General features: G+C 42.7%; 1 long non-coding RNA gene across 1 annotated transcript; it reads left to right on the forward strand.

The window, feature by feature from the left end:
• Nucleotides 1–2,023: 2,023 nt before the first annotated feature.
• On the forward strand, nt 2,024–15,725 carry LOC140467908 (uncharacterized). Its single transcript, XR_011955531.1, has 3 exons — nt 2,024–2,126; nt 12,440–12,653; nt 15,326–15,725. It is a non-coding gene; the product is annotated as an uncharacterized lncRNA (long non-coding RNA).
• Nucleotides 15,726–17,574: the final 1,849 nt, after the last annotated feature.

The following is a 17,574-nucleotide window of genomic DNA, read 5'->3' on the forward strand; positions in this document are numbered from 1 at the left end:
AGCTTTTATTAGTAGAAGGTTTGAGTTTTGGAACCATGAGGTCATGCTGCAGCTGTACAAACCTCAGGTGCAGCTGCACTTGGAGTATTGCGTACTGTTCTGGTCACAGCATTATAGGAAGGATGTGGAAGCTTTGGAAAGGATGCAGAGGAGATTTATTAGGATGTTGCCTGGTATGGAGGGAAGGTCTTATGAGGAAAGGCTGAGGGACCTGAGGCTACTTTTGTTAGAGAGAAGAAGGTTGAGAGGTGACTTAGTAGAGACATATAAGATAATCAGTGGGTTAGATAGGGTGGACAGTTAGATAGGCCTTTTTCCTCGGATGGTGATGGCTAGCACGAGGGACATAGCTTTAAATTGAGTCACTTCTTTGTGACAGAGGCAACAGTCCTGTGATTTCTCTCATTTGGGCTGCCTCATCACCTCGTTGGGATGAATTGTCACCATCTTGTGAATTTCTCAGCCTTTTGGCTGCTGTTTGTTCTTTGTCCAGGAGATGGCGACAAAGGTTTGCAGCTGGATCCTGGCACACTGTATTCAGAACTTGCTCTGCAGCCTCCCCTTCCTATGGCTGCAGACCATTTACTTTGCGAAAAATATGCCATTTGGCCCAACATGTCCATGAATGTACCTGCTCCCACCCCAATTCAATTGACCTTTTACTGCAATCTCCTGGCTCCCAGAAACAGAAGGTTAGGCTCAGCTGGCATCACACAGCAGACACAAGATGAAAGTAGAATGCCAATCCATCCGATTTGGCTGGTGGTCTTTGGGAATTGGAGATTAATGTCCAGAATACTTCTGAAAGCAGACCCTGAAGAACTATCAGATGGGCTTTTCTTGTCCTTTCTTTTCATTGATTGAGAACTGTCTCATTTTGTAATTTTTTTAAAAAAAATGCATGTGGAAGAAAGTTTATTTGATTGACAATCAAGAATCTTCAGGCTGCCTGACAAGAAGTTTCTTTGCTTTCAGGTTGGCATGGAAAGATGGTGCACACCAGAATCAATGCATTGGAAGGCAGGGGTCCAGAGGCCATGTGCCAACATTTCCAGGAATAGATTTAATCAGAGCTATAGAGTCGTAGAAATGGTCAGCATGGAAACAGAACCTTCTGCCCAACTCATCCATACTGACCAGATAGTCCCATTGGCTAGCATTTGGTCCATATCCCACTAAACCCTTCCTATTCATGTAAGCGTCCAGATGCCTTTTAAACATTATAATTATACAAATCTCCACTACCTCCTCTGATAGCTTATTCCATACATGCACCACCCTCATGTGAAAAAGTTGCCTTTACATCCCTTTTAAATCTTTCCCCTCTCGCCTTAAACATATACCTTCTAGTTTTAGACTCCCCTACCCTGTGGAAAAGACCTTGTCTATTTACTCTATCCAAGTCCCTCATGATTTTATAAAGCTCTATAAGGTCACCCCTCAGTCTCTAATGCTCCAGGAAAAATAACCTCAGCCTAATCAGTCTCTCGCTGTAGCTCAAACCCTCCAACCGTGGCAACTTCCTTGTAAATCTCTTCTGAACTCATTCAAGTTTCACAGCATCTTCCCTCTAGCAGGGAGACCAGAATTGAATGCAATATTCCAAAAGTGGCCTGAACAATGTCCTGTACAGCCGCAACATGACCTCCTAGCTGAAAGACCCTGAACTACAGTTTCTGCTCCAGAAATGAGCCAAACCAAAATGTACAAGATCGAGGAATTTCAAGCACAAGTTGGGTACAGAGTGAGTTTCTAGAATCTTTAACAGTTTGAGTAAAACATTGTGCTAGAAGATGGTACCATCTAGAAACCTGACTGCAGCCCTAGATCAAAATAGGGCACATGTGCTGAATTCTATCAATTGTGGTTACATAGAGCTGATCTATGTTTTTGTTTGAAGGTGTGAGAGTGGGTCTATGATGTACGAACATTTGACTTAAGTTTGTATATACGATTGCAATCCCATATAAAGGTATAATTCTAAAGACCCAACATATGAACTTTTCCTGTAGTTACAGATGGCTCCTGGATATTGTCCTGCATTCTGTTCTGAACTGTGTACAAATTGACTTACAAACATACTCCGGAATGGGACCCATTTGAAACCCAGGCACTATCTGGAGATGGTAAGTTTTGAAAGTCTTGATATATTTTTTAAAAATTGAATTCCACAAGAAACTGGCTAGTGTACCCCAATGAAGCTAGTAAATGACTCCTATTCTTCTTTGTGAAAAAGTGCGAGTAGGGATAGGCGACAAATGCCGGACTTGCCAGTGATGCCCAAATAACAAGTGAAGAACAAGTATGTCTTTTAAAGTTGTTTAAACTCAGGTTACTCAGTTGTTTAAACTCAGATTACTCGCTGATGGTTGTCTCAATACTCTTATTCCAAATGCTTACGTTTTGTCATAAACCCCTTTGTAGCTGTGTTAATTAAATTGCGGCAGGTCACCACTCTTAAATACACCATTACATTTCGTTTTAAAAGTGCTAGTGAGAGATTCAGATGATGGTGTTGAAGCAATATCATTGGGCTAACAATTCAAAATATTAGGCAGATATCCTGGAGAAAATAGGTTCAAATGTCACAGTGTGATTAATAAAATCTATGTTGTTTTATTTGTGCTAGGCATTTCCATCTGGCTTTGATCTCCAGGGACTGTCAGATATTTACCTAAGCAACCTGTTACACATTTCGGGAGCAGGTAGGACTTTGAACCTGGGTGACCTGGCCCAGAGATGGAGACTTTTCTACTGCACCACAAGAGCCGCCGTACCTCCCCTAAAATCTGACATAATACAACTGGTCTTAATGATGACCGTGACAATGATCATTCATTTCCTTAAAAAGCCCACGTTGTTCATTAATGCCCGTTAAGGTGGGAAATCAGCCACCTTATACAGTCTGGCCTACATGTGAGCTACAGCATGTGACCCATATCCATCCTGCGAAAAGGGGAAAGTAGGGATAGGTAACAAATGCTGGATATGCCAGTGATGCCCAAATTGCAAGTGAAGAACAAGTACATTTTAAGATTGTTTAAACTCAGGTTATTCGCTGATGGCTGTCTCAATACTCTTATTCCAAATGCTTACATTTTGTCACAAACCCCTTGGTCGCTGTGTTAATCAAACTGCAGCAGGTCACCACTCTTAAATAAACCATCATGTTTCGTTTTAAAAGCAAGTGGCAGAAAAAAAACATTAAAAGTGTGTCGTTTTATTATGCTGCTCAATTGTGCCAATTCACAGAAGATTTAACGTCGATCAGTATGCAAATACATTTGAGTAGAAGTTCACCTTGGAAAATCAAGCACAGTTATTGCCCAGATTGTCAACTATGCCCAAAACAGAAATTCTATTCAAAGTTTGGGAGAAGATTTGTAGCACGGGTGCGTGTTGTTGCGGTTCTGTTCGCCGAGCTGGGAATTTATGTTGCAGACGTTCTGTCCCCTGTCTAGGTGACATCCTCAGTGATTGGGAGCCTCCTGTGAAGCGCTTCTGTGATGTTCCTCCGGCATTTCTAGTGATTTGTGTCTGCCGCTTCCGGTTGTCAGTTCCAGCTGTCCGCTGCAGTGGCTGGTATATTGGGTCCAGGTCGATGTGCTTCTTGATTGAATCTGTGGATGAGTGCCATGCTAGGAATTCCCTGGCTGTTCTCTGTTTGGCTTGTCCTATAATAGTAGTGTTGTCCCAGTCGAACTCATGTTGCTTGTCATCTGAGTGTGTGGCTACTAAGGATAGCTGGTCGTGTCGTTTCGTGGCTAGTTAGTGTTCGTGGATGTGGATCGTTAGCTGTTTTCCTGTTTGTCCTATGTAGTGTTTTGTGCAGTCCTTGCATGGGATTTTGTACACTACCTTGGTTTTGCTCATGCTGGGTATTGGGTCCTTCATCTTGGTGAGTTGTTGTCTGAGAGTGGCTGTTGGTTTGTGTGCTGTTATGAGTCCTAGTGGTCGCAGTAGTCTGGCTGTCAGTTCGGAAATGTTTTTGATGTATGGTAGTGTGGCTAGTCCTTTGGGTTGTGGCATGTCCTCGTTCCATTGTCTTTCCCTTAGGCATCTGTTGATGAAATTGCGGAGGTATCCATTTTTGGCAAATACATTGTATAGGTGTTCTTCTTCCTCTTTTGTAGTTCTGGTGTACTACAGTGTGTTGTTACAAAGCGGTTGTCAAAGCTCTCTGTTAATTAAACCAAACACCCCAGAAAAGCTTGCCTTGCCTCAGACTCTGTTAAAATGTGAGTGACAGAGAACTCCCAAATTCCAGTATTTAAAGAAAAAATATCAATTTATTTTTCTAACTTCAATAGTGAACATTAAACAAAAAATACTATTCGCAAATCCAAGCCCCTGTTTCTCTGAACTTACTTACCATCTAAACCCAGTTCTATAAAATATGCTGTTTCAGAAAGACTCTTATTAAAATTACATTAACTTAATCTTAAAACTACACTGTCTTTGTTTACCTCACTGTTTTCAGTTTTCCTGCTGCTGATCTCCCTGGTCATTTTTCTTTTCACTGCGAATAGCCTTTGCATGAAAAGGTACCTTTGATAGACAGGGTTTTTTTAAATGATTTCTTTAAGAGCACAACGTTAGATAGGCAGTTAGCTCTCTAGCAGTTTCTTCCTCCATGACAGTTGCTTTCTACACGACTCTCTGACCAATTTTCAAAATATCCGCGTTCTTATACCTCCCCAACATCGGATCGTCTCATTAGTTCAATGTTGGCAAAAGAATAAATTCAAACTCAATTAGATTTTAATGGCCTGGGGCATAATTTAAACTGATTGGTTAAATTTGAAATGTTGTGAAAACAGCAAGCAGGCCTCAGGTATCCATTTCATCGCCAAATGTGACATATTTTCAATTTTTCAGTACACTCTGGGACTGACATCAGTTGTATACATAGGTACTTGTAATCTCTCAGTTCAGAACAGCATTCTCTCTTTCTTAAATGATGCAGTTCACACCTTCAACTTCATAACTGTACTGTCACTGTACATATGTGCAATTCGCATTATCTTAGAACAAACTAAAAAAAGGTAACATAAACAGAGTCCACTCTTTCTATCTCTGCCGCCAGAGTCCTGCTCTGGGATTCCCAACCCGTGCCATGTCACCAAGAATGCACCGCTTTGGGCTTCCCAGCTCACACCAAGTCCCTGACAGTGTCCTATTCTGGGCTTCCCAGTGCACACTATGCCACCACCAGGGGCCCACTCCAGGCTTCTCAGCCCACACTACATCCCTGCGAATGCCCCATTCCGGGCTTCCCAGCCCATGTCATGCTACCGCTGGGAGCTCACTCCGGGCTTCACCGGCCAACCGACCAATTCTGCAGACACGCTGCCTCTGAAGACACTGCCATCACTCTGGAGCCCATTGAAGCCACCTCCTGCCAAACAGCTGACTTTATCAGGTAAGGTGAGAAAAAAGTAACCACACCAGTTAGGCATTTATTGTCACGAAAGTGGACTTGGCTATTGGGCTTTGACTTTGGAAGCTATGTATTTGTAATGGAAATGGTATGGATCTGAATAGTGTCCATACCATTGGAGATTCCACTGGAATAATGGGTCCTGGTAGTTGAGCTGTTGCAAAGTATATCCTGAATTGACAGGATTAAGGTGGCAAACCCAGGTATGGCATAAATAATTCCAGGAAGGAGATACAATATCAAGTAAATCTGGTTCTAGTGCCTGATTGATGAGGAGACCTTGATATTGGGCCTTGACCCTCATTCCAATAGAGCTGGTAAAGCCTTAGTCCTGAATAGTAAATGAAGTTTGGGGTCACAGCAGCCACTGGGCAAATGAAGGTTGGGAGAGGGATCAGAGGCTGAGCTGGTGAGTGCTCATTGGGAAGGGGGTGTGGTAAACTGCATTGTTTAAATGTGGAGTCACTCTGGTTCTTCCAACTAAGTGTATTTGAAAGGTGGATTGCCATACTTGACTGAGTGTGGTATCAAAGGGCCCAAGCAAAACAGAAGGCAATGGGAATTGGGAGAAAGCTCTCTGATGGTTGGAGTCATATCCGTTACAAAGAAAGATAGTTGTGGTACTGGAGGTCAGTTATCTTAGTTCGGGACATCCCTGCAGATTATTTTCAGGGTGAATATTTTCTAATCTACCTCTGGTTATCACACAGCTCTAGAGCAGGATGGGACCAGAACCTGGACCTCTTGGTTCAGAGGTAGAGGTACTAACACTACACTTCAAGATTCTAGTTCCTCATAGTACTGTCCTAGACCCAACTATTTTCAGTAGCTACATTCAATGATCTTCTCTCTGTTATAAGTTCAGAAGTGGAGATGTTTGCCGATTGTTCAATTCACAACTCCCCAGATACTGAGACAGTCCATGTTCAATTGGAGCACAATCTGGACAATATTCAAGCTTGGCTGACAAGTGCCAATTAACCTTCATAGTGTACAAGTGCCACGCAATGACCATCTCTCGGGTAGAATCTCACAAAACTTGACTGTCAGTGGTGTTGCCATCACTATGTCCCTCCCTATCAATATCCTGAGGTTGATATTGACCATGAACTAAATTGGATGAGTCATACGAGTAGTGTTTACAAAAGCAGGTGAAGTTAGGAATCTTGGAGTGAATACCTCACCTCCTGACTCCCCAAAGCCTGTCCACCATCTACAAGGCACAAGATAAGAATACTCCCACTTATCTGGATGAGTTCAGCTCCAATAATACTCAAGAAGCTTGGCATCATCCATGACAAAATAGCTCACTAAATTGACATCACATCCATAAACACTCAGTCTCTCAACCATCACCTCAATAACAGCAGCATGTATCATTTACAAGTTGCACGGTAGAAATTCACCAAGGCTCCCTAGGCATCGCCTTCCAAACTCATGACCATTTTCATCCAGAAGGACAAGGGCGGTGGATATATGGGAGCACCACCCTGCAAGTTCACCTCCAAGCCACTCACCATTCTGACTTGGGAATGCATCTATTCCTTCAGTGTCACTCCAGGGTCAAAATCCTGAGATTCCCTCCCTAACAACACTGTAATTGTACTTGCACCAAATGGACCACAACAGTTCAAGAAGATAGCTCACCATGGGCAAACAGAAATGGGCAATAAATGCTGGTCCAGCCTGTTCTAGGATGTCATACCAACATCCAATGAATGAATAACAACAAAAAAAGACTGCTGCAGTCTTGGATTGAGGACTTTGAATAGATATTAGGCTCCTTATTTATTTTTAGTACCAATTCTGAGTGGGAGCATTGCTCAATGGTATCTTTCTCTTTCCCATTGTTGTGATCAGTGCATTGCTACTGGAAAGATGTCAGTGCTCCCTGTTCAATCTACTGGGGGCTTAGCAGACAGCTTAGTGCCAAAAGATTCACAGGAGCTGCGAGACCAAATTTCAAGGCCAAACACATCTGTCAGTTGAACAACTGGCCTACAAGGGGGTAAGAGGAGCAGATGGCATTTCAGTGCAGCCCTTATCCAGATGGCTGTCTCTGTGTCAGCTAGAAGCTGCCCAGTCTTGTCACTCTGCTTTGAGAATTTTTGGGCTTTGTTCAATCTAATGTCACTGTCAGAGGCCTTCAAAGTTTCTGGCCATGAGCTAATAATAACATAATAAAATAAAGGGAAAGACAGAAGAAAGTAATTACATTTTCTTGAAGGATGAAGTAGTGGAGAGAAACAGCTTATGAAGTCCTCTTGTTAAATAAACACTACAGGATCTAATAAAAGCCAAGTTCCTGCTGTCCAAACAGACTGTATTTAGACTATTCACTGGCCTTCAACACTGATAGGACAGGTTCAAAAGCAGTGTACAATATATCCATAATCCAGGTTAAATTAGAACAGCTATAGACAGAACTAAGTCTATAGTTCCCTGTAGAGGAAGGCTTTCCCTTTCGGAAAGCACCCTTACCGAAGCACAGAAAACTTTGTTATTGAGGTGGAGGCTGTAAGAGCTTTTTCAAGGGCTTTTAGAGAATTGTTTATAAATTATGAAGTTATAAATCATGAAAAGATTATAAGTCTGTGCTGAGGTAGGTGGTGAGGTAGTTCTAATTGACTGGTGTTCTGTCTGATCTATCCGCTGACCAATATCCCAAAAACAGGCTCCCAGCTAAATTGGATACTCCTGAAAATGGACACCTGGGCCTTTATGAATCATTATCTCATGCCCACCTACTGTAATGTAGGTAATGTCTACCTTGTGCTGCCTGCTTATATCAAATGTTGAGCACAGCCAATACTAATGGTGCTGATCATAAGTGGCACATTAGCAGTGGGACCAGTATTGTTGCTTCCTAGCACTATTTAAACACAGAAGATGTTGATCGAGAAACTTGATAGGTCTGGCAACATTTTATGGAGAAAGAAACAGGGTGAATGTTTCAAGTTTGGTCCTTTTCTTCAGGACTGGAATCGCATTGGACTCAAAACGTCAACTCTGCTTCTCCCTTCACAGGTGCTGCCAGACCTGCTGAGTTTCACTAACGTTCTCTGTGTTTGGTTCAGTTTTCCAGATCTGCAGGACTTTGCCTTTATTAGATTATTTAAAGCAAGCCTGTCTTACGGAGACCTCTTAAAGGAAGGGTGGCTTTTCGTGCTGCTGAGATGCTGTGAAGCAAAGCACGATGACTGACCATATAGAAGACAGCACGCCCTGAGGTTTTCATATACTAAATTGGAGGTCTTGATGGAGGAGATAGGGTGACAGAAGATGTCCCTCAGATAGCAGAAACAAGGCAGTGGAAGCAGGTGGCTTTGTAAGTCAAAGCCAGTGTTTAGCACAACTTGGATGCCATTCACTGCTGGCTGCATCAGCAAACCCAAACAGTGCTCAATCACTGTGAATGATCTCCCTAAATCTGAAAATTCATCAGCTTCACCTCAGTCTCACAGTCGCATCATCTCACCAGCTTGATGAATCTTCCAGCAGTTCAACCATGACAGTCACATCATGCAAACATATTGCATGACACTGACAATGTTCTGTAAGAGAGAGGAACAAGGTGATGCATAACTGTGGCGATAGCAAGAGTGGACTAGAGAGAGGGAGAGAGAGAGGCAATAAACCCTATTGTGCTGGAAGGACCACCACTGTGGCTTTGATCATCAGTGTTAAACCTACTGAAAATAAGAGTATCTTCATATTTAGTCCTCCCGCTCATCGACCCCACACTATATTCTCTTCTCACTCGCAAGCTGCAGGTAGTGTAGATATTTCTGATTAATCTGTTCGGGGATTTCACGCTGAAGCCGATGGAAATTGAACCCAGACCTCCTTGCTCAGGGGTAGGGACACTACCGCTGCACCACATCAGCCCATAGTGGTGTAGCCATGCACAACTTTTTCTCCTTCCTTTCCTCACGACAACATTGCCTTTGTGCCTTTCCTTCTTCCCTTTCAGAAATTGTGCACCCATATCTAATAAAATGTGCTGAGTAAATGATCCATCACTACAGCCTCCTGAAGTCCCGAATGTAACAGATCTTCAGCTAATTTAGTTCACTTCAAGTAATAGTGAATGTTGGCTGAGCACATAGAGTACAGCCATGGTTATGGGTCCCCAAAGCATTCAAGCTCTGCTGGTGAAGATCCGTGATCCAGAGCACTAGCTATCCACACCTCAAGTCAAGCTGTTGATCTGCAACCTATACCTACAACTTGACAAAGTGTCAATTAGTCAAATAGGCCCTGTCCACAATCAACAGGACAAGACTCAGTCCAGACAATTATTGCTCTATTCTCAATCATAAGAACAGTGATGGAAAGCTTGTCAGCAGCACAGTGGGTGGCACGGTGGCACAGTAGTTAGCACTGCTGCCTCACAGCGCCAGAGACCCAGGTTCAATTCCCGCCTCAGGTGACTGACTGTGCGGAGTTTGCACATTCTCCCCGTGTCTGCGTGGGTTTCCTCCGAGTGCTCCGGTTTCCTCCCACAGTCCAAAGATGTGCAGGTTAGGTGAATTGGCCATGCTGAATTGTCCATAGTGTTAGGTAAGGGGTAAATGTAGGGGTATGGGTGGGTTGCGCTTCGGTGGGTCGGTGTGGACTTGTTGGGCCGAGGGGCCTGTTTCCATACTGTAAAGTAATCTAATCTAATCAGTGTTATCAAGTGACATTTACAGAAAAACAGCGCGCTCACTGATACTCAGCTAAGGTTCCACCAGGACCATTCCGCTCCTGACCTCATTACAGCCCAGGTCCAAACATGGATAGAAAATCTCAAGTCCTGTGGTGGGTGAAATGGACTGCCCTTGACATCAAGGTTGCATTTCACTGAGTGTGGCATCAAAAAATCTAAACAAATCTGGAGTCAATGGAAACAGGGGGAAAACTCTCCACTGGTTTGGAATCTGTCCTCAGACAAGATGGTTATGATGGTGGATGGCTAATCATCTCAGACACAGCTGGTGTTCAACACTGACTTTTAGCTGTTCATCTGGATGGGAATATGAATAGGAAAGGTTTAGAGGGATGTGGGCCAAGTGCTAGCAAATGGGACTAGAATAGGTTAGGATATCTGGTTGGCATTGGACTGAAGGGTCTGTTTCCATGCTGTACATCTCTATAACTCTATCAATAGCCTTCCTTCCATCGTAAGGTCAGAAATGGATATGTTTGTTCATGTTTGTTAAATGTTCATTCTCCTTTGTAATTTCACAAAGATAAAGCTGTCCATGACCAGAAGCAACAAGATCTAGAAAATATCAAGGCAAGGGCTGGACAAGTACATTCTTCCTTAAATAAACTGACCAATACAATTCACTGTACTTCAGATGTAGTCTCATGCTGCCCAGTGTGATTGAAGAATAATCTCGCCACTTTTGTATTCAATTTCCCTTGCAAATATAATAATATTCTGTTAGCTTACCTTTTAGAAACATAGAAAAATAGAAAATAGCAGGAATTAGGCATTTAGCCTTCAAGCCTGCTTCACCATTCAATATAATCATGGCTGATCTTTTATCTCAATCCCAGACCCCCACTCTGTCCCTATACTCTTTGGCACCTCTAGCCTCAAGAAATCTATCTTTTATTTTCTTAAAACCCTTCAGTGATTTGGCCTCCACACCCCATTGGGCAGACAATTCCACAGACTTTCCCTTTTGAGTGAGCATATTTCTCCTCAGCACATTCTAAAATGGCCTGCTTTATGTCTGCAGACTGTGAGTCCCTGTTCTGGATTTTGCAGTTCATATACTGAGGCACCTACATCTCTCTGCATTTGAGAGCTCTGCAATTCTGACCTTTCGGAGACAATACTTCTTTCTGCCAAAATGGTCAATTTCACATATTACACTCCATTTGCCAGATCTTTTCCCAGTCATTTAGCCAACCTTTATTATTTTGTTGACTCCTTATGTCCTCTTCATAGCTTACCTTCCAACCTATCTTTCTGACATCAGCAAATTTGACAACCATACTTTGCTTGCTTCATCCAAATCGTTCATATAAATCGTGAAATGTTGAGTTACCAGCACTGATCCATATGGTGGACCACTGGTTACATCTTGCTGAGCAGAAAATGACCCATTTATATGGGATCTCTGTTTCCAGCTAGTCATCTTCTGTCCTTTCTAATATGTTACTCCTAGTACCATGAGCTTTTATTTTCCACAATAACCTGTAATGTGGCACTTTTATCAAACACCTTCTGGAAATCCACGTTCATGGCAATACAAGAAACAGACATTCAAAACCTCCAAGGAGAAGACTGCTAACCATCAGCTATTGACATCAATGGCAGCATCACCCTGCCATCGATATCCTAGTTTTCAGTACTTATCAGAAATTTGACCAGAAGGGCTTATGCCTGAAACTTCAATTCTCCTAGTCCTCGGATGCTGCCTGACCTGCTATGCTTTTACAGCAACACATTCGTGACTCTGATCTCCAGCGTCTGCAGTCCCCACTTTCTCCGAGAAATTTGACCGGAAATGCAAGGTTATACGGATAGGGTGGAGGGATGGGTTGGGGTGGGATTCAGTTCGGAGGGTTGGTATGAACTCGATGGCCTTCACTCCACACCGTAGGGATTCTATGAATCACTTCAAGTTTGGTGCGTTGGAAAGCTTCTTGGAAAATCTGTGTTTGGGCCCAATGAACATGAAGAAAACCAGCCCATTTTGTCCCAATAGCACTATGGACGTATTTATACCACATGGACTGCAGCAGTTCAAGAAGACAGCTTGCAATTATCCTCCCAAGGGCAATTAGAGGTGCTGGCCTAACCAGTGATACTGACATCCCATGAATGAATTAAAAATAATTTCAAATTGACACTGCAACATTTAGATATTTAGTGAAAGTTGTTTCTACTGCAATAGAAGCTGAGACATTGTATCACTGGTGGAGTTGACAACTCCATTTTGTAGTCTGGGAAGAGGGACCTCCAAGTTCAGTGCTAATCCACTATCATTGTCCTTCTAGGTGGTTGTGGTTATGGGTTTGGAAGGTTCCATTGTACCTTGTACAGATACCCAATGCTGTCATTGTGAATGGGTGATGGAGGAGGTGAATGTTTCAAAATGGTGGATGTGGTGCCAATCAAGCAGCTGCTATGTCCTGGATGGTGCCAACCTTCTTGAGTGTTGCTGGAGCTGCAGCCATCTAGGCAAGTGGGACGCACTTGGTGAGATCGGAGGTGAGCACTGAATTAGCAAAAGTCTTCTTCAATTCAATGTTGGGAAGTTTGGTATTTGCCATTTTCACTCCCTGCCCCATTACTCATTCCCCTGCCACCAACTCCATTCCTTCAAAACTCGATGCTGTAATATGTGGAGTGGAACCCGATGTCATAACCTTCTGCCCTGGATGTGCTACTCACTGAGCCAAGGCTGACACCTTGAGAGTAGATTTATAATTTTGCTGTACAAGGCAATGAGAGCAACTCTTTCCTCAATTCTACAGAAGATTTGGCAGCATTGTAATATTTTACATAAATCACTGAATTTGAAAAGAAAAGAGACAAAGATTTATGATACTGAAACATCAGGCTGTGAATAAATGTTATATTCATGACCCTCGTGTAAAGACATAAGATTTAATGGCAAACACTTCGAAACAATCAAAAACAGTAGCACGAACAAGGACCATCCTTGTCATGTTTCTCTACTCTAACCCAAAGGGAAAAGAAGCAATGTTTCACAGAACAGCTGAAGACATGGAAACTGAACTCAAACCCCTGAATCACTGGAGGCAATTTTAATCTCCTGAATTGGAAGGATTGGATTTAGGTTGGTTATTTAAACATTATAATGAGGCCACGCCGCTCATATTTATCCTGCCTTACAGGTTTAACCCTGGATGTTCCCCTAAATTGAAGGGTCAATAACAAAGGGTCATCATTTTAAAGCGAAAGAAAGGAGATTTAGAGGGGATTTGAGGAAAGGCTTTTGTACCCAGAGGGTACTAGGGGTCTGGAATCCACTGTTTAGGAGAGCAGGAAACTATAAGCAGGAAACCTTGCAATCTTTAAACCTTTAAATTACTTGGATGATTACTTGAAATGTCATAACATTCAAGGGCAAATGCTTGGTGCTGGAAAGTGGGGCGAGTGTACATCGAATTTAACCTGTAGAGAGCTATAGTAACAATATCCTACTTTATTGAACAGCTCCAGCAGTAATCAGTGAAAGGAAATACTTGGTATTTACAGAGGCTCTCCCTAGACTGATGGGAGCAGGACATAAGGCCGAGCTGTTCCAGTATGGAGTGATAGAGAGTGAGGGACCATATCCACGAACCTAGACAACTTTGACCTCAGTCTCTGAACCATCCTGAACCCTGTCACTGCACAGCGGCCAGAGCATTACACATTTTTGGTGTAAGTGGTTATGAGAAACTCACTTCAACCACTCCACTCTACGTCAGGGACACTAGACACCAATTTATGGATTGTTTCAGAGAACATCTCTGGGACATCCACACCAACCGCCCCACCGCCCCGTGGCTGAACACTTTAACTCCCTCTCTCACTCCACCAAGGACATGCAAGTCCTGGGCCTCCTCCATCGCCAAACCATAACCACCCAACACCTGGAGGAAGAACGCCTGATCTCCTGCCTTGGGACCCTGCAACCACACAGGATTAATATGGATTCCACCAGTTTCCCTATTTCCCCTCCCCCCCACCTTATCCCAGTTCCAAGGCTCCAACTCGGCACCTCCCTCTTGACCTGTCCATCTTCCTTCCCACCTAATCACTCCACCATCCTCCCCGACCTATCACCTTCTCCCCCACCTTCATCTACTTGTCACATTCCCAGCTACCTTCCCCCCAGCCATAATTCCTCCCCCCGCCCCATTTATCTCTCAGCCCCTGCCCAAAAGCTTCATTCCTGATGAAGGGCTTATGCCCGAAACATTGATTCTCCTGCTCCTCGGATGCTGCCTGACCCGCTGTGTTTTCCCAGCATCACACTCTCGACTCTAATGTCCAGCACCTGCAGTCCTCACTTTCTCCACAAAAATCACAGCCAATCAACAAATTTTGCTGGTTACCATCTTTAGCCAACTTAAAATTCTGGCAATCACTGACCAGGGCCAAATTGTTGTGTCAACTTTGGAATTCCATTCAGTCTGGTCATATTGCTACTGTGTCCATTTGGTCCTATTTTCATGCTCCAATCAAAATAGAACCCTCATTGATTTCTTCTATTTCTGCAGTCTGAATGGTATGAAAATAGTAACTGATCTGTGTTCATAGACCAAATACCCATCAGTGTATTAAAAACCAGGAAAGTGTTTTGGAATGGAAGCTGAAAGTAACAAAGGCCTGAGTATGGAGGTTGTCAACAGATGAACAGAATCATAGAATATCCACAATGCAGAAAGAAGCTATTTGGCCCATTGAGTGCCCAAAACCCTCCAAAGAGAATTCCACTCAGACTCAGCCTATGCCCATACTCCACATTTACCATGGAGTGGAAATCTATGCAGACACAGAGAGATAATGCAAATTCTACATAGACAGTCACCCATGGCAGGAAGCAAACCTGTGTCCCAGGTGCTGTGCCGCAGCAATGCGAGCCACTGAGCCAACATGCTGTTGGCTGATTTTGGGCTGACATGAGAAAGGAGGAAAATGGTGGCCTTAGTGATGGTGTAAAAAACCAGGCAGGTATTGTATAGACAGTACCTAAAGGGGTCAACTGACATTACGAGTTAAGCTTTGCTCACCAGGGTACAAAGGATTGTACTGGGGAGTAGTAGTGCAGTTATTGCTAAATTATGTACCAGAATGTTTCAGTCACATGATGTGTGTTTTTTCTTAAGTGGACCCTTACGACTCACAAGTAACCATTTGTATTGCAGTATTTATCAAGACTGAGCTTCTCTTCTGCTGAAGAATCTATGTGGGCATCCTTCCCCACACAATATCAGTCTCTGAGACTAACAGCAGCAAGAAAGATTGTTGGTGGTGAAATATACCCAAAACATCTCAGTCCTACCACTATAACAGAGTGGAGCTTGCAATGGGGTCAAAAATGCTGGGAACAGTGTTTCAATCTCCGACAGTGGCCTGGAGAAAATTCATGCGCATTTGATTGGGAGATCAGATCTACAATTGTAATTGCATCCTAATCTTTCACTGTTGCAGATTTATAAACCCACACAACTCATTATGCCGGCATTAGAACTGACTCCAGTATTCAAGGAAGCATTTGAAGCATTATGAAGTGACAGTGGCAGGATAATGTCTTCTGTTATGTAAATGAGATTTGAGATTTAAATAAATTGAAACTTTTTAAACCACTGCCTTTTTCAAATCTAGCTGTGTGTATCGAGCCAGAGGTGGTGTGGTCATGTCTTACTTCATTAAGTATTTTGTAAACTTGGTTCAGCGGTGATTAACCCCTTACATCAGCTGTCCTGGGTGAGGAAGAATTTAAGACTTTCAGTTCTGCTGTGGCTTTATAGTTGAGTGCCCTGATGACCTTGACACCTACAGGCAATGTTGTCCGTGTGCCTTCAAGAGTCTCAGGTTACGACCAGGATAGAGTTAAACACACCAGTAACTATCAGAGGGATTGAAACTAAATTAGAGAGGCACGTAGAATTTGAATTTCCAGAATTCAGGGTTGGGTTCCCTTGAGTTAGCATTGAAATTGGGACAGCTGTGGGCTAGAGAGAAATATTTAACCAGAATTATCCACAAGATGAATTATTTTGAATGAGGTACTGGAGGATTGTTTAAATGCAGTGGACATTTTCATGATATATAATGGTATTTGGAGGTTTATTTCTGGACAGTGTGCTATTTTGTTCATTGTCTGAAGCATGTTTTGTAATTGGAACGTAAGAAATAGGAGTGGGATCAAGGCAGATGACCTTTGAACCATAAATTGAATCAATTAATAAAATCAGAGCTAATTTACCTTAATCCAACATTTCCATCCGCCATAACAATTGATTTTCTTCACATTGGAAACATTTCCCTTACTCCAAAGTTGTTATCATTAACCAGATGAATATTCACCTCAATATGTAGGTAAATATGAACATTCATCTACCACAGACAAAATGGTTTTGTTTCTAGACTAGTAATCCAGGCCTATGAAATAATACTGTAATCCCATGACGGTAACTGGGAAGTTTAATTTCAGTTAATTAAATAAATCTGAATTAAATCCATAAACTGAGGGTCCTCTGGCACATTGATAGTATCCCTTTTCTGGGCTGGACGGTCTGTGTTCAAGTCCCATCTGCCCTAGAGGTGTGTCATAGCAGATCAGAGTAAATTGAAAATAACTTGAAGCTACTGGATTTTTGTACCTCCAGCATACAGACTGCTGCTGTTCGATAAGGTGGCTCAACATGTCCCTATAGATTGTACTACCTTCAGGTACAGAGCATCCAGCTTCCTAGTAGGTGAAATAAAATGAGATGAGGTTCTAGGATTGGGCTTAACAGCCACCCACAACAATGAAAAGTAATTTCCAAGGTGGACAGTCATCTGATTTGATTTATTATTGTCACATGTACCAAGATAAAGTGAAAGGTACAGTTTTGTGTGCTAAGTAGACAAACTGTGCCTTACGTAAGTACATTAGGGTAATAGAACAGAACAGAATGCAGAACATAGTGTTACAGCTACAGAGAGGGTACAGAGAAAGACCAGCACTAATATATGAGAGGTCCATTCATAAGTCTGATAGCTGCGGGGAAGAAGCTGTTCTTAAATTTGTTGGTCCAAGTTTGCAAATGTTTGTACCTTATGCCTGATGAAAGAAGGTGTAAGAGAGTATAACTGGGGTAGGAGGGGTCTTTGATTATGATGGCTGTTTTCCTGAGGCAACAGGAAGTGTACACAGTGTCAATGGATGGAAGGCTAGTTTTTGTGATGAACTGGGTTGTGTTCACAACTCTTTATAATTTCTCGCGGTCTTGGGCAGAGCAGTTGATCTACCAGGCTGTGATGTATCCAGATTGGATGCTTTCGATAGAGCATCAATAAAAATTAGTAAGAGTCATTGTGGACATGCCAAATTTTCTTAGCCTTGTGAGGAAGTAAAAGTGTCGGTATGCTTTCTTGACTGTATCATCGACTTGGATGGACCAAG

Source organism: Chiloscyllium punctatum, chromosome 46, assembly GCF_047496795.1.
Source record: "Chiloscyllium punctatum isolate Juve2018m chromosome 46, sChiPun1.3, whole genome shotgun sequence".
In the NCBI taxonomy this organism is placed as follows: domain Eukaryota; kingdom Metazoa; phylum Chordata; class Chondrichthyes; order Orectolobiformes; family Hemiscylliidae; genus Chiloscyllium; species Chiloscyllium punctatum.